A 17,749-nucleotide genomic window follows, 5' to 3' on the forward strand; every position below is an offset into this window, starting at 1 on the left:
ACTATTTATCATCTTTAATAATCGTTATTAATAAAACTTTAACGGTTTTATATAGATTTTTAGATAAAAATAAAAAATATTTAAATGAAATACTTTTTTTATTTAATTTTATTTTAGCTTAAAAAAAAATTGAAATCCAATTAATTAGTGTCTCATCCATGGGCAGCCAAAATAAGTGATGGCAAATAATTTGGTGCCATCTATGCCCGTACAACATGATGCACGAGTATTTTATTTATTTTCGGTTTCACAAAAAAAATCAAAAGGCATTTCAGTGGGTCAAAACAATCCATATAACAACATCATCCCCACTTCGTTATCATTTTTACATGATTCCACAGTGCAAGAGACAAGGGTCTAAAATATTTTTATAGCTCATGGCATCATAGCTATCATATGACAATCTACAAGACATTAATAAAATAATAGAGATATTGTTTCATCAATAATATACCTTAACAGAGTGCACATATTCTTTAATTTTTATTCATTCCAATCCTGTATTATTTGTCCCCAAACAAAAATAAATAAATCCAATCCTATTATTTAATAATTTAAACAACTATGTTTCTCTGTCTTGCTACTAAGAAGAATTGAGACACACACAGGACTAATTTTCCCTCCTCTCACTACGTAAAAGAGTATAGAGCCGATAATATTTATCCCTATCAGGATTCCTGTAAAATACATTAATCAAGCTATTAGACTTACCAATAAGATAAGCGGCATTATCAATATCATCCCTATTAATTATGAGGGTAATTATGAGGGAATTACCTATCACTTTTACAAGTTTCCTTTGTTTTTTGTCCGTTGTGTCTGTAAATCGAAATTGTTTTTCATTAATTTCTGCATTAAATCTCATTTGTTTTTTTACTCATTTCAATTGCTCTATTCAAACAAGCAGCTAAATTTCGTATCTCATCAGCAATACCAACCACTGCCGGTTTTATTGCCTCTCCAACTTCCACAAAGCTTCCATTTTTTTTTTAAATTATTATTATTTTTTGTTGTTGTCTGAGATTCGCTTCCTTCATGTCTTTGTCTGCATTTAAATGTAACAAATTCAATTAAACAATTAAAGAGGGAATTAGGATATTATGTTCATATTAACAACATACATTCAGCAGCATTATCTTCTTCTTAGTCTGCTGCTGCTTCATTGGCAGCTCCTTCAACTTCAAGAAAACCATTTAGAATATCATATCGTTGCAAATTATCAGGCCATTTATTATATAAATCAGAAAGAATAAACTCACCAACTCCAATATAGGTAAAGTATGATATATGATACCTTGTATACAGAGGTTGACACACAGCCTGATATTGGATTGGATACAAGCGCTGCTCTCTCCTTATCCAAATTTGCCTCCAATTCATCAATTTGGCTCTGCAAGTGAAGACAGACTCTGTATAACATATCCTCATCAACCATTTTATGCAATTATATTACATGAATACATAAAACAATTCCCCACCAAAAAAAAGAAAGCCAACATTTATTGAATAGATATTTCTACTGTATTCGAAATTTGCACTATAGGAGCCCTTTGTTCTAAAACTCTATATCATATTCAACTTTTTTTTTTTTTTTTAAAATTTGGTATACATTGATCCAATTGAAATGATTTTATATTAATGATTTAATATGAAATATAAATTATGTTTATTAAATTGTGCATTTTAGAACCTACAAGTTATGTTTATTGTTATTCATATGAAAGTAATGAAGGTAATAATTAATGGGACTCGGATTAAATTTAATTAGATTTATATTCTCCTGAATAAAAAATAGAGGATTTCAAACATATAATGTTTCATAAAATATACAAACCAAATCCCAAACGCTAGGAAGCAAAATATATATATAGAGCAGCAGATTATTAGTCTTTAATAAACAAAGTGCTTACATACAAGAAATTTAAAAAAAAAAAAATGAGAAAATAGGCTATGCATGCTTCGAACGACCTACTTTCTTATCCCGCGAAATACCCAAAAACACAAACAAAACAATTAGCTAAAAATATAATTACACACAAAATAGCAAACTATTCTGTCATAGTTAAAAAAAAAATGGTAATCAAAGAAAAACCTTAAGCGGATTGACACGGCCTCCTTCGTTCAGAACTAACACACAAAATTGAACGAAAATGAGATTCAAACACTAACAAAACATAGAGAGAAAAAATGATAACTATAAATACAAAAAAGAAAAAACAATAGAATGATCGAAGACTGTGTGCACAAAAGTACCAAAACTGAGACTTGCAGTGGAGCTAAGTGGCAGAGATCCACAGCCTTTGCATGTAAGGTTCGAGTTAATGAAGGGTTGGGTTGCCTCGGGTCAATAGCCACACTAGCCGCCAAAAAAAAAAAAAACACAAGAAAGTACCAAAACTGTGGCCGGCCATGTGACCCCTGTCTTAAGGGTTTGTGGTTCGATAGTGCTCCAGAGAGGTATTAAAGGGAGCCAAAGCTATAATCCTAGAAGGAGGAAAATGGTGTGGAGGGTCAAGAGCTTTGACAACTTGGTCTCCTTGAATATTTACTTCCTCTTTGGAGAACTTAAACAACATAAATTAAAAAAAAAAAAAAAAAGACACACAATATCATAGGCACAATCTATTATTATTATTCTTCTTCTTCTTCTTCTTCTTCTTATTATTATTATTATTTATTTAAATAAAATTTTCATGTTTTATTGGTTGTTTAGCCTAACCAAAATACTAGAGTTATTAAAATATTTATCGGATTTAACTTTTTTTGGTTTATTCTTTTAATTTATTTATCTTTTTAAAATTTTATTTATTCATATTTAAATTTTATAACTATTTTCAACCAATTGTTTCACTTTATTTTTGCTCTTTTCTTAAAATAAAAATTTAATTTTTAATATATCATATTTTAATATTACTTAATATATCATTCGTCTACAATTTTTTCAACTTCATTACATATTTCTTGTTCAAGCCATTTTTATTAAATAAGTACTGTTTTTTAAACATTTTTACTAAACTGCTGATGGTATCTTAATGTGGATACTAGTGTGACATTGCCTAATTTGTCCATTTTGTTTTATCTTGAATATTTGTTACATTAAATTAGTAGAGAAGTTAGGGTACCTGAATTCTTGCCCAGTGCAATGAAAAATAACAACGAGGTAGGTAGTTGCTTGCCAAAAACATAAACAAAAACAAAACAAAAAGTTTGTCAAAATACGGTACAGCATTTATAAAAAAATGATGGTTGCATTTGCCTTAGCCTTAGAAGGCAAATTACTAAACGAATAGTTTGCATTTGCCTCAACCTTAGCCTCTCGCTCCAATGACACTTGAAAAATCGCATTAACAACCCCCCGGCGAAATCATTAATTTTCAAAACTAAAAAATAATTACAGGGGAAAAAACACAATGAATTCTTCATAAATTCATTCATCAAACACACCCAAAAAACAAAAGCATAATACTAAAAAATGAGAAAAAAGATAACACTAGTCAAAAGCAACAAAAATCACAGTCGCTTTAGTTATTCTTCTTCTCTTCCTTATCCTACTTCTTCTTCTTCTTGTTCTCCTCGCTGTCTTACTTGGTACTCAGTCCCAAGAACGAAAGAAGGGTGTAGAGGCTCAAGAACTTTCAAAACTTGATCTCCTTGAATATTTACTTCCTCTTTGGAAAACTTAAACAACATAATTTAAAAAAAAAAAAAAAAAAACAATATCAGAGGCACAATCTATTATTATTATTATTATTTATTTAAATAAAATTTTCATGTTTTATTGGTTGTTTACCCTAACCAAAATACTAGAGTTATTAAAATATCCATTGAATTTAATTTTTATTGGATTATTCTTTTAATTTATTTATCTTTTTAAAAATTTATTTATTCATATTTAAATTTTATAACTACTTTCGACCAATTGTTTCACTTTATTTTTGCTCTTTTCTTAAATTAAAAATTTAATTTTTAATATATCATATTTTAATATTACTTAATATATCATTCGTCTACAATTTTTTCAACTTCATTACATATTTCTTGTTCAAGCCAGTTTTATTAAATAAGTAATGTTTTTTAAACATTTTTACTAAATTACCGAGGGTATCTTAACATGGATACTAGTGTGATATTGCCTAATTTGTCTATTTTGTTTTATATTGAATATTTGTTACATTAAATTAGTAGAGAAATTAGGGTACCTGAATTCTTGCCCAATGCAATGAAAAATAACAAAAAGGTAGGTAGTTGCTTGCAATAAACAAAAACAAAAACAAAACAAAAAGTTTGTCAAAATATGGTAAAACATTTATAAAAAATGATGGTTGCATTTGCCTTAGCCTTAGAAGGCGAATTACTAAATGAATCGTTTGCATTTGCCTCAGCCTCTCGCTCCAATGACACTTGAAAAATTGCATTAATAACCCCTCGGCGAAATCATTAATTTTCAAAACTAAAAAATAATTAAAGGGGAAAAAAACACAATGAATTCTTCATAAATTCTTTCATTAAACACACCCAAAAAACAAAAGCATAGTACTAAAAAATGAGAAAAAAAAAAAAGACAACACTAGTAAAAAACAGCAAACATCACAGTCGCTTTAGTTATTCTTCTTCTCCTCCTTATCCTACTTCTTCTTTTTCTTCTCCTTGCCATCTTACTCGGTACTCAGTCCCAAGAACGAAAGAAGGGTGTAGAGGCTCAAGAGCTTTCAAACTTAGTCTCCTTGAATATTTACTTCCTCTTTGGAACACTTAAACAACATAAATTAAAAAAAAAAAAAAAACACAATATCATAGGCACAATCTATTATTATTATTATTTTATTTATTTAAATAAAATTTTCATGTTTTATTGGTTGTTTACCCTAACCAAAAGACTAGAGTTATTAAAATATCCATTGAATTTAATTTTTATTAGTTTATTCTTTTAATTTATTTACTTTTTTAAATATTTATTTATTCGTATTTAAATTTTATAACTACTTTCAACCAATTGTTTCACTTTATTTTTGTTCTTTTCTTAAAATAAAAAGTTTTTTTCTTAAAATAAAAATTTTATTTTTAATATATCATATTTTAATATTACTTAATATATCATTCGTCTACAATTTTTTCAACTTCATTACATATTTCTTGCTCAAGCCATTTTTATTAAATAAGTACTGTTTTTTAAACATTTTTACTAAACTGCTGATGGTATTTTAATATGGATACTAGTGCGATATTGCCTAATTTGTCTATTTTGTTTTATCTCAAATATTTATTACATTAAATTAGTAGAGAAATTAGGGTACCTGAATTCTTGGCCAATGCAATGAAAAATAACAAAGAGGTAGGTAGTTGCTTGCAATAAACAAAAACAAAAATAAAACAAAAAGTTTGTCAAAATACGGTACAACATTTATAAAGAATGATGGTTGCATATTTGCCTTAGCCTTAGAAGGCCAAAAAACACAATGAATTCTTCATAAATTCATTCATTAAACACACCCAAAAAACAAAAGCATAATACTAAAAAATGAGAAGGAAAAAAAAAAAGATAACACTAGTCAAAAGCAGCAAACATCACAGTCGCTTTAGTTATTCTTTTTCTCCTCCTTATCCTACTTCTTCTTCTTCTTCTTCTCCTCGCCGTCTTACTTGATACTCAGTCCCAAAAAACGAAAGAAGGGTGTAGAGGCTCAAGAGCTTTCAAAACTTAGTCTCCTTAATATTTACTTCCTCTTTGGAAAACTTAAACAACATAAATTATAAAAAAAAAAAAAAAAACACAATATCAGAGGCACAATCTATTATTATTATTATTATTATTTTATTTAAATAAAATTTTCATGTTTTATTGGTTGTTTACCCTAACCAAAACACTAGAGTTATTAAAATATCCATTGACTTTAATTTTTATTGGTTTATTCTTTTAATTAATTTACCTTTTTAAATATTTATTTATTCATATTTAAATTTTATAACTGCTTTCAACCAATTGTTTCACTTTATTTTTGTTCTTTTCTTAAAATAAAAAGTTTTTTTCTTAAAATAAAAAATTTATTTTTAATATATCATATTTTAATATAACTTAATATATCATTCATCTACAATTTTTTCAACTTCATTACATATCTCTTGTTCAAGCCATTTTTATTAAATAAGTACTATTTTTTAAAACATTTTTACTAAACTGCTGATGGTATCTTAATATTGATACTAGTGCGATATTGCCTAATTTGTCTATTTTGTTTCATCTCAAATATTTGTTACATTAAATTAGTAGAGAAATTAGGGTACCTGAATTCTTGGCCAATGCAATGAAAAATAACAAAGAGGTAGGTAGTTGCTTGCAATAAACAAAAACAAAAACAAAACAAAAAGTTTGTCAAAATACGGTACAACATTTATTAAAAATGATGGTTGCATTTGCCTTAGCCTTAGAAGGCGAATTACTAAACGAATAGTTTGCATTTGCCTCAGCCTTAGCCTTTCGCTCTAATGACACTTGAAAAACCGCATTAATTTTCAAAACTAAAAAAATAATTACAGGGGAAAAAACTCAATGAATTCTTCATAAATTCATTCATTAAACACACCCAAAAAACAAAAGCATAATACTCAAAAATGAGAAAATAAAACTAAAAAAAGATAACAATAGTCAAAAGAAGCAAACGTCACAGTCGCTTTAGTTATTCTTCTTCTCCTCCTCATCCTACTTCTTCTTCTTCTTCTTCTCATCGTCTTACTCGGTACTCAGTCCCAAGAATGAAAGAAGTGCATTAATGGCACCCCAAAATCCTTTATGCCCTATGAAAAGATATTCAAAAATCTTTGCAATAGATTGGGAAGTCGAGGCATACAAGTGAAGCCGTTTTGCAGCTTCATAGTCGCTTTCACCTAGGAATGTCAACAGGGCGGGGTGGGGTCAGTTTTTAAAATCTCATACCTGTACCTATGGGAAATTTTCCATCCCATCCCAGCGGTTTTCCCGTTTCTTTGAAAGTGGGTGGGGATGGAGATTTCTCAATCGGGAACGAGGCGGGGTAGTTTTCCCTGTTTTCTAATCTTACAATCATACCAGAGGTAATGGAGAAGAAAATATTACAACCACACCAGTGGTAACCACATGGCTATGAGCTAACCACATGCCGATTCAAGAGGAAAGAAGGTCATAACGCTTTTGGACTATAAGGGATAATATAAAACCACTGCGCTTGTCTGACGACATTGTCTTCCTACTTATCTCACCAACTGTCCATCAACGGCAGAGAGATGTCGCTCGTCGTTCTTTGACAACCAGCGTGTACATACAAGTAGCAAGATGATGAAGCAAATGGCGGACGACAAACTAATCCTAAACCCCAACATCATCAATTTTCAAAATTAAAAAAAATTAAATAAATAAAAACATAATTACAGAGGAAAATTCAACAAAACACATTGAATATACAAGATGATGAACGCATTCATTAAATCATTAATATTCCCAAAAAAAAAAAATACTTGAAAGCACATAATACTCAAAAGCATAACGATTATATAAGATGCTTAACATTCTTCTTTAAACCACCGTAATAAGACTGAAAAACACAAGAAAGCAAAAAAACATTATACCAGTAACTGTCAAAAGCTACAAAAAAACTAACCACCCATTAGCCGACCCAAGAGCTTCACAGTCACTTTAGTACTTATCATCATCCTTCTTCTTCTTCTCCTATCTTCTTCCTTCTTTTGGTCTTTCTTGGTCGTCAGTCCGAACAACAACACAATAGTGTCAGTTGCACTCTCCAATCCATCAATTCCTTTGAAAACCAACTCAAAAATGTTTCCAAACCTTTGCGCAATCAATCCATAGGAATGAAGCAATTTCACGAGCACCACAAGCCCTCTCATCATCCATACCTACAACTAGATCCCATAATAAAATTTTAAAAATACAAAAAAAATTAATTTAAAAAATAAAAATACAGTAGTGCTAATCATAAAATTAGTTTAATATGGAAAACCAATTTAGCACTCGAAAGTAACTGCAATGAAAACTTAAAAATATATATATATATATATATATATATATAGTATTAAAAACTCTTTGGAAAAGCTATGAGAGATGACATGGAAGACAAACACATAAAGAATACAAAAAGGTATGTACGAAAGATCCGATAAAAAAACTGACAAATTAAAAGATATGTTATTGTATTTTCAGAAATGTTATGATAGCATACACTATAAAAAAGGTTTTACACTTTCATAGCATTTTTGAAATGTTATGCTAAATGATATAAATAACCATTTAATAATATTTGTCCTATGTTACTATGTTATTTTAATAGCAATTATACATATTGTGATTAGTACATTAATAACATTTGTAAGTACTATGTTAATTTTATTTAATAGTAATTCTAAGTGCTATGTTTGGTAGATTCCATAACACTTGTAAATGTAATGTTAAATATATTTTATAATATTTGAAAATGCTATATCAAATAGATTTCATAACATTTTTAAATTCTATGGTCAATACAATAGTAGATATTGTAATATTGTATAATATTAGGTATGTTTTATATCATTTGAAAGTATTATGTTAAATTGATTAGGATTTTTTTGTTTTTTTTGTTTTTTTTTTTATTTTGTCAATTACAAAATTTTTATATAGGCCAAAAAACAAAATCTACTTTGAGAAGTTGAGAACGTTAACTAAAAAATATAAAGGCGGTAATTGGCTGCTCTTCGTTCCTTCAGACAAGAGAGAAACATCTAGTTGGGATTAAGGAAAAGGGGCAAAAAAAAAAAAAAAAAAAAAAAAAAAAAAAAAAAAAAAAAAAAAGACATGTGTTCTAATGTGGCTCCCATTGGGGCTGATAGCTGCCAATATAAAATGAAATGTTTCCTTCCTCGTCCTTACAACAATTTTCATTTCGTTTCAATTTTTTTTTGGTTTGTTAGTTTTTTTTATCAGGTCTTTCATCTATACGTCTTTTGTACTATCTATGTGACTGTCTTATGGTTTTTCCGATGAGCTATAATAGTATATTTAAAAATTTTCATTCCGGTTAAATTTGACTGCTAACATATCCTCATCGACCATTTTATGCAATTATATTAGATGAATAAATAAAACAATCCCCCTCCAAAAAAGAGAAAGCCAACATTTATTGAATGGATATTTGTACTGTATTCGAAATTTGCACTGTAGGCCCTCTGTTTAAAAACTCTATCATATTCAATTTTTTTTTTTTTATTTGGTACACATTGATCCAATTAGAATGATTTTATATTAATGATGTAATATGAAATATAAATTATGTTTATTAAATTGTGCATTTTAGAACTTACAAGTTATGTTTATTGTTGTTCTATTTCTTTCCTTCCTTAACCCCTTTTTTTTTTTTTTTTTTTTCCTTTTTCTTTATTTTTTCACCGGTTTTATTTTTATTATTATTTTTTTTAAGAAAAAGAAAAGGAAAGAAAATAGTCTTTACTGCGTTGATCTACCCCACGGTGTAACAAAATTTTTCCTCCTTTCTCTTTTATTCGCTTGTGTTGTGTGTCTGCGTAAGAGTGCAAAGGTTATTCGGTGCATGCAGGCTTAGACCCCAAGCAATCACATCTCTCCCTTTATTAACTTTTTAATCATTTTTATACCCCTATTGTCCTCTCCGTCCAGAAGCTTCATGAGGTGGCGTGTGGTTGGAAAGCCATGCCCCAATAAAATGTGATATACCTCATCGTGGTTGTCCTCCATAATACGCAGTTTTCCAGTGTCAGTCGGAGCTTTATGCATGTAAATGGGTTAAAAAAAAAAAAAAAAAAAAAACACAAGCTACAAAACATAAAACCGTGATGGAAATGAGTAGTACTGGAATTTTATCCACCCCAAAGTGACACAAAAACTTTTCCTCTCTGCGTTTGCATTGTGGTTCTGCGTGGATATATGATTGGAGTGGATATTCAGCAGTGAAACAAAAGTCGCCGAAATCGACGAGAAATTGGCGATAATTTTGGTTGCCGGTCGCCTTCAACACCCATTTTTTTTTTGGGGGGAGGAAGAAGTTTCTGTCAACATTGCCGTCGATTTGTCGCCGGAATTGAAGGAAGTCGCCGAAATCTTCAAAAATCGGTGGAAATTTCCTTCTGTTGGTGGAAAATGCCGACCGAGAACTGGTGTATGTGTGTTTGTGTGTTGTGATCGAAAGGGAAAGATTTGAAGGGAAAGGGGACAGCCAGAGAGTAGGAAGACACAAGGGGGAGGAAGACACAGGGGGAAAGCGGACAGCTAGAGAGGAGGAAGACACGGGAATTTTTTTTTTTTTTTTTTTTTTTTGTTATTGATCTTTTTTTTTAAATGTTAATGAAAGTGCAATAGAGGAAGACATGGGATTTTTTTTTTCTTTGTTATTGATTTTTTTTAAAAAAATGTTAATGAAAGTGCAATTATAAAAAATGTGAACGAAAGTGCAGAAATTGTTGATTATTTGGATTTGAAATTTATGGATTTTCACAATGTTAATTGAGCAAGAGAGGATATAGAAATGGAAAAAAATAAAAAAATTTGAAATGAAATGAGAGTAGAAAAGTAAAAATTTGAAATGAAATAAGAGTAGAAAAGTATTAGAAAATGAATGTTATACTTCTCTTTAGATAAATTTATATTATCTTTCATTTGGATAGTTGGTTGAGATCAATAAAGAGAGATATACTTGGCACATCCATAATTACATAGAAAATTTCTCTAATATGATGAGTTGGAATGCCTATTGTTACACTCATGAAATATCGAAATATGATCATCAATTTAAAAAGTCAAAAAAAACTTTTTTGATATTGATAATGTATTAAAAATTATATTTAAAAATTTCTTATATTTTATTATTATGAATATTTTATTATTATTGTATTCTAATTATTATATTTTTATATTATTTTATTATATTAATTATCTTATATGTAAAAATTTATATTTTAAATTAAAAATTTATAATTTTCATAATTTTGTCGATATTAATATTTTTATTTATATTTTTGTAAAATTATAATGTTGATATTTTTATCGATTCAGTACGACAGGGTGCATGTTTAGCCGTCCCCCAAAACACCGATCGCATTTCTCTCGCTTTTATTTACTTTTTTGCTTTTTCAGTATTTTCAGTACTCTTAGGCTATGCCGAAGCCTAGCCTCCTCGGTGATGCTCTGATGTAACAACTGTTGCTTTATGGGCCATAATGGTCCTCAATTCATAACTGGGTCTTTTATTTCCCTGGCCCAAAGATCATGAATCATACACTGTTATGGTATTGTGCCTTGTGCTCTATGAATATTAATATATATAAATATTAGACAATATGAATATTAATATATGATTGCATGCAGATATATATAAACAAATAACTATAAATATGATAAATTAACATTCATGATAGCTTTATATTTTATAGTAAGAGCAAACATGGGACTGCAAAATTTAAGAAATTTAAATAAAGTAAAAATGCAAGCTAGCTAGCTAATTAATTAATCTTCCAATGATCGGAAATAAAATATGAATCACATAATGTAATCTACACAGAAATATTTATTTTTACAAAGATTCAAGTACAATATAAAAAAAAAAAACCTACAATTATTATTATTATTATTATTATTATTTGAATTAGAAGGGAGGAGAAGCTAAAGAACAGCACGAGAAGCTAAACTCCAATTAAATTAACAAAAACAAGAATGATATGCATGTAATTGTTTGGTTCTGTACTGCTTCAATACCCGTTAAAGCTTCAGAGTCAGATGTCATAGCCCCATGATCAAATACCATTACCATCGTATCTCAGCTAAAATAAAAATAAAGAAATAAAAAATTACCATTACCATCGTAGCATCCATTACCATACCTATCCGGGTCGAAACGTTTCGGAGTCATATAAGTGCCTGTCCCCCGAAGAATTGCATGCATCCAATGTGGGCCCCTCTTTGTATTCACCAGAAGATTAGCCGGCTTGACAATGATATGTAAGCAAAAATAAAAATATAGACATCTATATTTTCATTATTTTTAAACCTCATTTTATATTAAGCAAAAACATTAAAATCGAGGGCATAATTGAAAGCACAAAAATCTAATTTGAAGTTGGAGAGAAATAAGAAGAGTTCACAAATATAAGCATATGCCTAGTATGAACGATGAAAATAGAACTGCTGATTGTAAAGTTTTTTTTATGATAGATATTTAAAAAGAAGCTTTACGAAATGCTTTTGATGTCAAGTAGATTGTTTGGCAAAAAATTTCATCAATAGGGATGGAAATAGAAAATTGTTGTGAGGGTCAGTCTAAATTACAGATATCAAGTATATGGTATATAGTCATATAACTATGTGAAATATATATTTTTATTGTTGCCAATATAATATAATGCGCTGTATAATTATATATATATATATATATATATAATTGATTTTCCAATTAAGGTGCTCTAACCAACTTATTAAGAATTGTTAACCACAAAATGTTATTTATTGAATTTTAAAATTTTTTGTAATTTCAGAAAACTACATAAGATACGAATTGTTTTAAGATTTATCATCAAAACAATTGAGTGATAAAAAAGTATATTTAATTAACAATATTAGAGACTCCCACAAAATAAATATAGATAATTACTACAAATTAAATTAGTTGTGGTTAGAAAACGAAAAATGTTAGAACTACAAAAAATGCATCATTAAACAATTAATTATTTTTGATAAATACTACATAAAACAAATATTGACCATAAAAATAAAAATAAAAAAATTAATATTTTCCAAATACAGATTACACTACAAACTAAAAGAGTAATACCATAGTTTTTCATTAATAAAATTATATATATATATATATATATATATATATATATATATATATATATATATATATAATCTGGTAAAATTACTTACTTAAATAACACCATAACTTATTTAAGGGGGGCCAAAAATGATTTTTAAACGAAAGTTTCTACAATTACCTTATATGCTATTATACATTTTTAAGAAAAAATTACAAAATTTCTGGGGCCTATGCCCCCTCAGGTCTAGCAATGGGTCCCTTCATGTTCATAAGTGCTTGTGACACCCAATTTATATATAAATTATTTAACTAACATTATTTATTTATTTATTTTGCAATAATATACATTTTTGCATGTAAATATACTGATTTCAAATCATATAAAATATATTAAAATTAATATCACATTTAATATCTGAAGAACAATTTTGTATAAATTTTAGAAATAATTACACTTTAATATCCTGTAAAATAACTGTATTTTATTTTGAAAATTTTAAAATCTTTATAAATTAATCATATTCATAAGGGTCATGCATAATGCATGTGACTCCCAATTTTTTTTAAATTTTTTTTTTGATATTTTCACATTTAAAAATTCAAAATAATTTTGAAAGTTCTAAAAAAATATCAGATATTCAAAAATAATTTGAGAGCCTAAAAAAATTAGATGGTATAAAAAAAATTTTAAGGGCACAATAAAAAATGCTAGATGTTAAAAAATAAAAATAAAAATTCCAAAGTCGAAAAAAATAAATGGTTAAAAAATTTGAATGCCTAAAAAAAAAATATTTGATATTCAAAAAAATATTTGATTAAAATGCTCAAGACCAAAAAATTTATTTATTACTGACTTAACCAACCTGTTTGCTGACGGGGAGTATTATTGACCATTCTCTAATTGCCTCCCTCAAAACAAACTCCTCTACCTGTAATATTGAATTGTAGTTGCATTCGAACTTGCCACAAAATAAACCCTCAGGAGTGTTAGCACTATTGCAATCATAATTTAAGCAGTCTTGCAAATGTGAACATTGAGGGCTTCATCCCTTTCATCTGTATTTTTCTTAAGAGATTGAAGGCTTCATTTGCATGTTGATCGGAAATAGCCTCGTCTTGGAGGAAGACATTAATCATGGCATTATACAAAAACATTTCTGCCCATATGATCAAATCTAATCATAGGCCCTGTGTGTTTCAGTTATCTATATTTTCAATCTCTCCTGTTTCACTACACACAATTAGAGAACCTGCATTAGTAACTTATCAAGCTTCAAACCAGCCACTCTTAGCTTCATTAAACAAGCTCATCACCTATCAAAGGAACCCATATTTGTATAACCAGAAATTAAAGAATTGTACGATAAAACATTTAATTTGTTCGGGAATTCTGTCAAGCAGTTTCCTGATTGTAAGTGTTTGTATTTGTGTGGATGTGGGCAAACTTTCACTGAGCATCAGTCACCTACAATAAAGGGTATAATTGTATTTTGATTTTAGCTCATCTCATTAAAATTCTATTCCATTTAATATATTTACTACCCTATTTCAATATATATGTATATATATATATTCTCGATCAACGACCTCACCATTGAATTTCTTCAATTGGAAGAAATTGCAAGTAGAACTGGTGCGGTGGAGAGTGAACTAGAAGTGTGTTTGTTTATGTAAGTTTTTGTATTCCAAGAGGGGCATTGGAATCCTTTTAATCTTTTTATTATTATCATTACAAAATAACAATCCTATTTGAAACTCAATTTTTAATGATGAATTAATTAAACTCCAAATGAATTACAATTGATTTTGTAAACAGCTTCATTTGTCAAGGATAATGGTTAGCTAATTAGCCTTTTTTGGTATGAATTTTTTTTATCTTTTATTTTTAGCAAAAAGCTTTAATAACTTGATTGTTATAAGCTTTTTTGAATCTTTCCCAGCATTCAGAAAGCAAAACAGCAATAGTGGAGAATTGGGGTGTTAGGTCTAAAATATTGATGATTTTATGCCATAATTATAGCTTAATATTTGTTAGTTTGTGTTAATTTGTTATGGAAAGATACTTAATTATGTATTTTTCTTAATCTAGGTAAAAGAGGAAGAATTTTAAGAAAACAACCATAAAAATGGATTCCTTGGGTCGAATTATGGTGGGAAGCAAGATTTAAGTTCGAACGGACTAAGCATTAAAAAGATTCCAAAAAGATACCTTGAAGATTGCATAAAGATTCTATCGAGAATTTCATGGTGGAAGTAGATGTCATATGAATCATCACAATCTAAGGATTTCAAATGTCTCGTTATTTTTGGATTTTGAGGTGCGAGCAAAGAGTTATCATCATTTAAAGTTTGGAATTTATAAAAAGGAATATTCTAGTTAAATCTCCACCATTGATCAAAAGAGGGAATCAAGGCAATTTGAGGGCCAAGATAAAAATAAGTGGCAATAATTGGTTAATTTATCATTAATGAGGCACATGTCATGTCACATGCTTCATTAAGGGTAAATTAGACTAATTAACTATTTTTTTAAGAGGAATTAGATAAAAGGAAAGTAGTAGAGAGCAAGTAATATACAGTTTCCTTTTTACACATGAAATTCGTCCAATCCTTCTCATGGCCTAAAAAAGGTATCTTCCAAGACTCCCACATTGAAAATAAAGAGAGAAAAAGATTCCCAAGGTCCTATATATATAGCCCCCACCACATTGAAGGAAGATATACAAGTTTAGAGAGTTATTTAAGAGCTTTTAGGAGGCTTAAATAGAAACAAACCAAATTTTGGGAGTTTCTAAGATTCTCTTAAGGGTTCTAGGGTTTTAAAGTTTTAGAGTTTAGAAGATCAATTGGAGAGTTTGGAGGAGGCAAAGAGACGTGGACTTGCTTGGAGAAGAAGGCTACGACTTTGAGAGCTCTTGGAGAAGAATTTCTTCAATAGTTTTTATTCTCTTTTCCTTTCTCTTTAATTGTGAATCTTATTATTTTTAATAATTATGGATGTTGAAATTATTTTTACCATGAACTAACTTTCATAGCTAGGGCTATGATGTAGCCCTAACTATGAAGGTTTAATTATTTTAATATATGTTGAGTTTTATTTAATTAGTAATATGTTTTGTTAATAAATCATTGGTATGCTTAATGCTTTCACAGGCCGGAAGGAATGAATGATTTTAATAATATTTGAGCTTGGAAAAGGATAATATTATGGATCTCCAATGATTTACATGAATGCATAATTGATTGGAAAATAGTTATGTCTCATGCCATATTATTTGCTTAATCTATGCTTGATGAATTTGCATGATTTAATTTATAGGCCGGAAGGAATAAATTAGGTTATGAGAATATTATCAATTGTGAGTGGAAACTACTTTTGATTAATTTTGTGATTAAGTGTGGTTAATAAAATTACTAGTTAATTAAATTTACATATTTAAGTAATTAAATTGGAATAGTTAATGGTGAAATCAAATGCCCTAGTATTCATAATTATTCAATTCTCTCTCTTACGTGAAATTGATCTAATTTTAATTGATTGCTTTTGTTTAATTTAGTTTATTTAGTTTTCAATTGCCATCTTAAATTTTAATTCAAATATTATCAAAATCTAATTATCTTTGGTACTTAATTCTTAATCCCTTGGGTACGACAACCCTATTTTTCCACTTTATTACTTGAAAACGATTCGTGTACTTGCGAGTTGATTATACACATCATGGGGTTTGGAATATATTGTAGGTGTTCTAAAGAATGGGATCAAAATGGAAGCTCGTCAACATGCTCCTGGAACTCTGTTTTACCTTGCTTCGGTGGAGGAGTATCGGATACTGATTTGGGGTAATCAAGAAGTCATTCCAGCTCTGTTGGAGCTGATCAAGGATGGGACTAACCGGGCAAAGAAGAACTCGTTGGTTGCCATTTTCGGGCTGCTAATGCACCCTGGAAACCATTAGAGGGTACTAGCATCTGGGATAGTGCCTTTGCTAGTTAATCTTTTAACATCTTCGGATAGAGAAGATCTTATTACTGATTCCCTAGCAATTCTAGCAACTCTGGGAGAAAATTGATGGAACAGTTGCGATTTTGCAACATGGAGATTTGGATTCCATTGTGAAGGTTCTGAATTCTTCCACTTCAAGGGTAGGGAAGGAGTACTGTGTGTCTTTATTGCTGGCTTTTTGTACAAATGGTGGTAAAGATGTGGTTGCTGTTTCAGTAAAGAACCCAACTTTAATGGGATATTTATATTCCTTACTAACCGACGGTACATCTCGAGCTATCAAGAAGGCTAGTGCTCTGATCAGGATCCTCCATGAATACTATGAAAAAAGGCCCTCTGGTTAAATGGCTCATGTTCTTTCACAAGAAAGATCCATTCACGTATGGTAATGATAACCCAAGTCCTTTTGTTTTGTAGGGTATTCTTTCATTTTTTATTCTTTTTCAGGTCGTGTAAATACATATTGTTGTGCAGATATATTTCTTGATATTAGCTCGGATTTTATAAGACCAAATATCACTATATCAGCTTCTAGTTTTTGAATGAAGCTTTTGTACAAAAAAAATATATATATTGTCTGTATTGTCATTCTCTTATTTCACTTTTCTTTTAAACAAGTGAAATAAGATAAAGTTTTCTTCTGTAACAATATTGTTTGTGAATGCTTGAATATGAGAATGTCTTTATCCTTTCGATTTCTAAGCGAGTTGAATTGTGCTGCAATGTTAGATTGCCTTTTCTAGCTTTTTTTCCCTCGTTTGTTCGTAAAAATTAGTGTATATAAAACCAAGTATTAAATTAAAAAACCGATTAAACATAAATGTGATTAAACTTTTATTCAAGAAGCATACAAATTAAATAGTGGCATATAATAATAAGTAGAGTTTTTAGAAAAACCAGTTTAGATCGAGGCTAGAGTTGAACTCTATGTCCTTAAGAC

The 17,749-nt window shown here is 29.1% G+C and overlaps 1 long non-coding RNA gene across 1 annotated transcript; it reads right to left on the reverse strand.

Moving 5' to 3' along the window:
- Nucleotides 1-357: 357 nt before the first annotated feature.
- Nucleotides 358-2,351, reverse strand: LOC125419994 (uncharacterized). Its single transcript, XR_007238657.2, has 3 exons — nucleotides 2,254-2,351; nucleotides 1,295-1,390; nucleotides 358-1,178 (listed from the first exon to the last, which is right to left on the reverse strand). It is a non-coding gene; the product is annotated as an uncharacterized LOC125419994 (long non-coding RNA).
- Nucleotides 2,352-17,749: the final 15,398 nt, after the last annotated feature.

This window comes from Ziziphus jujuba, chromosome 12 (assembly GCF_031755915.1).
Source record: "Ziziphus jujuba cultivar Dongzao chromosome 12, ASM3175591v1".
Taxonomy (NCBI): Eukaryota; Viridiplantae; Streptophyta; class Magnoliopsida; order Rosales; family Rhamnaceae; genus Ziziphus; species Ziziphus jujuba.